Genomic DNA, 8203 nt, shown 5'->3' with positions numbered 1-8203 from the left:
GATATATATATATATATATATATATATATATATATATATATATATATATATATATATATATATATATATATATATATATATATATATAGTTAGGTTAGTTTGTTTTCACTATCTATTGTGTGCATGTATGATTGATTTTGGACCAATCATTTTAGTTATTTTGAGAAAGTAATTAATGCATATTAACGTAACCCTACATATATAACTAAAATGGTTGGTCCAGAATCAATTATATATCCACACAATAGATAGTGAAAACATTTGAACATAACACACACACACACACACACTCCCTCTCTCTCTCTCTCTCTATATATATATATATATATATATATATATATATATATATATATATATATATATATATATATATATATGTATATATATATATATATCATTACTATATATAAAAGCCCTTTTATTATGGTGCTGCCTACAACAATTTAACAGGGTTTATTATACAACACGTCACCACCACTCTGAAAGACGCCATCGACATTGACATCGATTCATAGAGACTCATGTGTCAAAGTGTCGTATCCTCTCTATATATCGTCCACCCTTTCAACATTTATCTACCAATTCCCGTTCTCCATTCCATAATTCCGGCTTTGGTTGCAAGAAAATCTCTGACAACAATCCTCCAAAAAAAAAAAACCCTAATTGGCGACGGTGGTTGGGGTCGAATTCGTGTTGATATAGATTATTTCAATGAACGCATCAGTTACATTTCTGGTTTCGTTCCATGCCATCGCTTCCCATTCCTGATCAGTCTCCTTTTCTCCTCTTCCATCTCATTCACACATACAGCGAGTGATGTGGTAATTTGATTTATTCATAAATTCCCTTTTCAATTTTTGTTATTTGTTGTACGTGTTGTGGTTTATTTTCTTCCCTTCTGTAAACTTAGGGTTCGATTTGAAGCCCTATTTGGTCCATGATTTTAACTTCTAATTGTTCATGTTATCGTTTCTGGTTTGAACGTTTTCAAGATGGTTTTGGAAATCAGAGACCTGGTGGTTGCGAGAACATCTCTGCAATCTCAAAATTCATCAAATATCACTTCCTTTTGCGTCCTTGTTGATTTCTTTGATGAGTTGGGGTTGAACGCCAACTTCGATGACTTGTTGATTTCTTCTCTCTCTAATAATTTACGTTCTGCAGCAGTGGCAAAGATGTAGACAATGAAGTACTGATCAATGGGTTTAGCAATAATTCATGCCCCTCTTATTTCCATGAGTTGGGGTGTCAAGGTGAGTTTTTTTTCTTTTCCATTTCAATAATTTTTTGCTTTCTTCTTCATTTACAGCAAGTTAAAAATTTGGATACGAAATTGATAGATGATTTTGTTGATGAAGCCGACATTTCTTCAAACCTCCTTTTCTTCAACATCTCACGATTCATGTATGGATCATCCGTTTCTGGTTTGTATTCTCCCTTTTCCACCCTGAATATTTCTAGATTATTGTTTATCTAGATTGCTTTTCATGAGGATTTAATAAATATTTATTCATAAACAATTGTGATAGTAACATTTTTCATCCTTTAATCACATTTTGATTTTGTTTGGTAACTTTTATAACTCTTTATGATATCAATTTCGTTCAGGTAAAGGCTGGAATCACGAATTGTTCTTGTGAATCATTTGTAGTTCACCTGCTTGTGAAAATGTTTCTGTCAAGCAAATCACAGCTAACAAGTTTTCTTGAATACGTATCTTTGATAATTTATTATTGTTTACTACTTCTGTTTTACGATAAAGTGATGAAAGTAGGTTGTGTTTCAATGTATTCGGCTTTTATATTTTATCTTGTTGTTTTTGGGTGGTTAAGTTGATTATAATTGTCCTGAAACCATCGTTTTTGATAGTGCCAAATTGTGTGAATATGTTGCTAAATATCATGTTTTTGATAGTGCCAAATTGTGTCCTGAAGTTAGTGAGCACATTCTTTTTTATGATCTCAAATTATCAATCAATGAGTTAATGGGATGAAATTATTTGTGCTAACATATCACTAAAATTTATTATTTTATACAGATTGAAAAATATCTTGAAGAAAGGTGCTACAAGATGTATGGTAAGTTGATTGTTTGCATGTGCAAGGAACAAACGAAAGTTGGTACTTTTTTGTTTTTGTGAGTTATATTTAAGCGATGCCCCTTTTTAACTTAATTAAAAAAGAACGACTTAATTAAGTCCTAACTTTGTACAAATTTGGCCTCATTTATGGTGTTATCTTTTGCCAACTTTTCAAGGCATATTTTGCTACAAACTTGCTGAATGTTTCTATTGAACTTTTGGATGATCCTAATTAAACTAGATATGGTTCAGATATTTGGATGCCAAACCATAACTTGATTCAGACATTGCAGAAATATAAATGTGAACATATCATACCGATTCGACTTAAAGTTGAAATATGTAGAAACCTATTGACTCATATGTTTCTACAAGAAACTCTATATTCTCATGTTTTTTTTTTACTTTCCTGTAATGATGTTTATTTCGTTGGATTATGGCCTTAATTGGATCTTAAACACATTATGTAACGACTATCATGCAAAAATTAGAAAATCTAACTTTCATTTATTCGTTGATAAAAACAATATACTTCCATTTTTTTTATTTATGCTTTTAGTCAGAAAATCCGAACATTTAAGCATTCAACCCAATAAAAAGTGTTTTGTGGCCAAAGTTACCCTATTTGAAATTTCAAGTTTTTTAATTCAAGTTAGACTAGAATCATTCAGGTTGTATTATATTCTAAGCCGAAATTTTCATGGGAAATGGAATTTTAGGCGACTAAATTGATCTTATCTAACATCATCCGAGAATGAATTTATGTAGTCTTGAAGCAACAGCTCGAAATGGGTCTTATTTATTCTCATTTAGTGATAAAGTTTAGTCCTTATGTGGTTATTCAATTATGATTAGTCATAGGGTTGGTACCCATTCATGTCAATGGGACAAAAATTGCAAATTTTTTGTCCACCCTTGTTTTTTTATCATCTTTGTGGCCTATAATTCTGATTGTTAATTTGCATGAGTAGAAGTTGCAGACTCTGCAGCACCTCTGCTTCCAATTGAACCAAATCATGAGGATGAGGCAATAGAAACAAACGAGTAGAATCTGCTACCAATTGCCATTAACAAAAAGACGAAATCAAAATTACATGATAGACAGAAAATGGAGGGTCCCACTTTGCTAAACGGAAAAAGTCCAAAACCACAACATGTAGTTTTATTTCCTAACCCATAATAGCAATATACTTTCATTTTTGAAGTCTAATGCTATAATAGAAAAAAGTAAGAGTAGGATGATATAACATGTCAATGAAATTTCATGTCTTTACCCGTATTAGCAACATACACATACTTGTTTCTTAACTAATAATAGCATTGTATTTGGAATTCCGTACCTATAATAGCAATATACTTATATTTCTTCAAAGATTTAGACAATGATGAAGGAAATAACCAAATCACCTTTCATGGGCCGTGCTAAGCATGGCCCTCAAGAATGCCTAGTGTGTACATATATATATATATATATATATATATATATATATATATATATATATATATATATATATATATATATATATATATGGTTTAATGATTTCGGTTTTTCTTTATTAATCTTTATGCTCACAAATACAATTGATATATGGTTTAATGGTTTCGGTTTTTCTTTAATAATCTTTATGTTCACAAATACCACTTTTTGACAACTTACAATGAAATTTTTTATATTTGGCAGCTTACAATGAAAATAGCATGTGAATACGTTGATGACAAATTTGCACTAATGATCATTAAACATTAATGTAAGACTGCAATTTCTTGATTCTTACTAGTATTGAAATTTCAAAATCGCATTAGTTTTAGAGTAAATTACAGCTAGACACAAATGAGCTTAAAACGTTCAAACCATAAAATCAAATCAGAACAAAACCGTTAGTAATAGTTCGGTTTAGGTTTGGCTTTGGTTTTACCTAAAAACCATATAATGTTTTTATTAACCATTTTTGCACTTGATGTTTTTAATATGTTTTTTTATTAAATTGTCGGACTTTCAAAGTAAAATGCTTAAGACCGAAAGATAAAAATATAAATTAAAAAAAAACAAGAATTTTAAATGAAATTTAGATGCTATATAAAAAAAAAATGAAAACTCATTTATTAAAAATAATATTATAACGATAATTCATTTTTAGCCACCACAATTCTACTCGTTTGCCTCAAAACAAAAAATAATAAAAAAAATAAAAAAATAACCATAGTAGTCAAAAACACATTAACCATTAACAACTCAAAAGAAAGTTCATAAGTTAAGAAATGAAATATCTCCGTAATATACAGAATAAGACTTCTTAGAATCTTTCCTGCAATTTTGATAATTAAAAATAAATGTTAGCCAATCGATTATAGCAAGAACATCATAAAATATGTTGAAACCTAGCATTAAAAAGATAACGTTGCATTTTTTTAAATATTTTAAGTAGTGTAATATCCTACGGTATCCGAAATTGCTTTTTTCTGAAATGTTAAAGTTACGTATTTGTTTTGACCTAATGCAAAAAGGGAACGTTAGTTTCTTTTTTCACTGTAAATATCATCGTACTTTTTTTTTTAATGTTTTTGCTATTGATATCACTTAAACTTTACATATATTTTTGTATGACATTTTAAGTTGTGTTTAGATGCGAATAAAGATAAAGATTCTTATAATGCTTGGAAATGTTATTTTGCAGAAAAAATACATTGCTAGAATAGAAGAAAAAAAAGAGCTAAAATTCGACTGTTCGAAAGAAGCAAAAAAGAATGTGCAACAAAGTACCTACGAACCAACTATCTAAGAACACAACAACACCCTTACTCCCTGCACCGATCCTTCCCACGAACCGACTAACACAAAACAAAGACAGATACTTAATCATTAATCCAAGTCCTTCAAGTTTGACCAAATGTCAAACTAGTCAACGATCAAGAAAAGTCAACAGTCAACCTAGTCAATGCTCACCACGATTTTGAGACCTCTTCTCCAGGTCGTGGGCATGTCAGGACAAAATAATTGACATGCAGCACACCACCACATTGTTGCAAGTCATTGGTTACATCGTGGTTCCTAACAGAATGACATATTCTTCATTAAGAGTTTAATCCTTAGAGAGCTAAACTCATAACTTCAGATCTAGTCCTTTTCAATTATTGAATGGATAAAGTTTCCAACTTTATTCATTAGGACCTCACCCCAAGGTGTAACGTCCCATTTTTACAACCAAAATTTTTCATTTTTATTAATGTAAAACTTTCCAATATATAAATCCATTATCAATATAATTGTTTATGTAACATCCCCTCTGGCACGTCTCACAATATTGTCTGCTTTGGGCTTCCCGCACAAAAACTTCCAAGGGATCACCTATCCCTGCATTGCTCTTGCTCATGCATACTTAACTGTAGTGTTCTTATGGGATCTGCTGCCCTCACGATTTTAAAACGTGTTATGTCAAGGAAGGTATCCACACCCCTTATAAGAAAATGTTTCGTGCTCCTTCAAAGCCGATGTCGGATCAGGTGCAACACACCTCTATTCCACTACGCCTTTTATCATATACATTTTTTTCTTATGAAATCTACTATAAACGAGTAATCCTTATTTACATTTTTTCTTTAGTTCTAAATTTAGAAATTTGATTTAAAATGCAATTTTCATTGTATATTTGTATTTTCCTTACAATTAATACACAAGATTAATACCCTTGTTATTATCATTTTTCTAAATCCACAAAATATACGTGAAAGAATACATTATCTTATGTTTCTTCTTCTTAAAGACATAAAAAAAATTGAATATTACAATTATCTATCCTTCAAATAATTGTCTTTGGTAGAATCATTGAATTAAAAATGCACTATTTTTAAAGATCGACATTTTTACACCTTTCTTAAAATAGCATTCTACTTTGTAATTTTCAGTGAGTTCCTAAACTCTCAAACTTGTTTTCATAAATATTTTGACTACTAGTAAACTTGAATTTGTCCTGACTTAAACAATTTGACAATTCTTCAAAAATTGTAATATGAATATTTCTATATAAATTCACTCATCGACGACTTAAACCTTTAACATTAACTAATCTCTTTATTTTTTTACTACTTCGTTTGATTGCCACACATGTATCTTCATTTTCTTGGAATTATCATAAATTTTGATAACAGTGAGATTAATTATCACTTCTAAACACCCAAAATGCTATCTACACAATGTCATTTAATTTATCATAAACCTTCATCGCCTCCATTTGCAAACATGACTCTCTAAATAAGTATATTCTTCGAATATGGTTTTATTGTAGCAAGAGTAACAGTGGTAGTAAATATAGATTCAGAAATCTTTGGCCATTTCATAATTTATTTTGTAGACGACAGTTAAATAGTCTTTACACTTGAAATGTACAAGAACTGCGTTGTCTACACTTAGTACGTATCATTAGGAACTTACCATCGACTGCTTCTCTTTCATTCGTGCTACCCCTTCTTATTTTGGAATATACCTTTTTCAGACTTAATAGCCAACCCGAAAGCGATCAATTGTTCCTAGTCTCTTATTTATTAGACAACGAATTTACACTTGGTGTTGATTTAGAACGCGACTTAAAAATCAATGCAGACTTATAACTTAATGCATTTGGTGCCTTAGCAAAACTTATAGCTATCTCTTAATTAAGATAATATCTCTTTAGATAATCTTTTTCGTCTAGGTCGCCATGGTCGGATCATGATTTCATGAACCAAATTTCCCACAATCTAGACTGTAGAACTCGAATTAGGGAAACACTAATTTGGTTATAACTAAAATTTTGGGCTCTTCCCTTGAGGAATTAACCCAAAATAACCAAAGAGCTCTTCAAGTAACCACCTCTCCAACTATACAATTGTATTCGGCTGAGTTCTAATAGAATACGTCACGAATTGAATTTCAGGAAGAAATTTTTTCAACTGGGGGAGACTGTAACAACCGTCAAAATTCGAGATAGTTCTAGATTTTAATAAACTTAGTTACACGTATAGGCACAACCTTGGCAGTTATAGCGGTCCAAAATCAAATATCGGTCAAGAGTCGATATTTGAGATATAGGTTATCGCGATGAGATATCGGTATTTTTATGCCATGCATAATATATATATATATATATATATATATATATATATATATATATATATATATATATATCAAAAGTCAAAACACAAAAGTGTTAATGTTTAAAGCATAATCATACGTAAGCCATGGAATCATCCTCCAAGTCCACATCAACCAAGGCTTCCAATTATTGTATAAAGATCTTCCACATAAACTCTAGTATCATCATCATCATCATCACCGATTAAGAATTAAGTACTTAACATAACAAGATGATCAAACCTATAGAAACTAACAATTTAACAGTTAAGTATTTAACAATTAACACATCAATATGATCAGTTAAGACTAAAGACCATGAGTCTATGACTTAAAACTAACAATTAAGTACTTAGCATAACAACAAGTTCAGATAAGTTAAGACCATAAGACTTAAGTCAATGATTTAACACTAACAGAAGTAAGTAAAATTAGTAAACCGATATCCCACCTGAAAATCACCTTCAAATATCGGTGAATATCGGTTAAATATTGGTAAATATCACCGATTTTTGTGGTTCCGATATTTTGGACCGATATTTGACATTGATATTTTGAAAGCTACCGATAACCGATATCCCACCTGGAAATCGCCGATATTAACTGCATAGGGCACAACACATACTAGACTTGGTAACTAGAAGCTAAGTTATAACCTACTAGAAACTTGGAAACAAGTAGAATCGAAGAATAGTGTACTTAGATTTTAAATTGGTATGTGAATTCTACAACTACTTAACTATAATGACTATCCATATTCGAGTCATTCCTTGAATTGGGCGTCTTTGCATGAATCATGTAGACACATCATGTACTTGACCTAGAAGTAGAAATTAGGTCAAAGTATCATAGAAACTTAAGTCAAAGTTGAAAACTAGGACTAGTATACTTGATTCCTCAATTTCGCTTGAATCTCGGAATCACTACATAGAATGCCAATAATCTGATTTCAATAAACTATGTAAATTTCTACCAAATATAATTATTTATTTTGAGAAATTTGATTTTTTTTCAAA

The 8203-nt window shown here is 30.5% G+C and overlaps 1 long non-coding RNA gene across 2 annotated transcripts; it reads left to right on the top strand.

Moving 5' to 3' along the window:
- Positions 1 to 524: 524 nt before the first annotated feature.
- On the top strand, positions 525 to 3388 carry LOC145094684 (uncharacterized). 2 transcript variants are annotated; one of them, XR_013703486.1, is made up of 4 exons: positions 525 to 821; positions 1165 to 1253; positions 1341 to 1424; positions 2039 to 3388. It is a non-coding gene; the product is annotated as an uncharacterized LOC145094684 (long non-coding RNA). The 2 variants fall into 2 exon arrangements; XR_013703487.1 differs by lacking the exon at positions 2039 to 3388 and adding an exon at positions 1609 to 2025.
- Positions 3389 to 8203: the final 4815 nt, after the last annotated feature.

Source organism: Lactuca serriola, chromosome 3 (assembly GCF_051521515.1).
Source record: "Lactuca serriola cultivar US96UC23 chromosome 3, Lser_US96UC23_V15, whole genome shotgun sequence".
Taxonomy (NCBI): Eukaryota; Viridiplantae; Streptophyta; class Magnoliopsida; order Asterales; family Asteraceae; genus Lactuca; species Lactuca serriola.
Note: the sequence above shows the minus strand (reverse complement) of the source record. Positions and strands in the feature narration are given on the sequence as shown.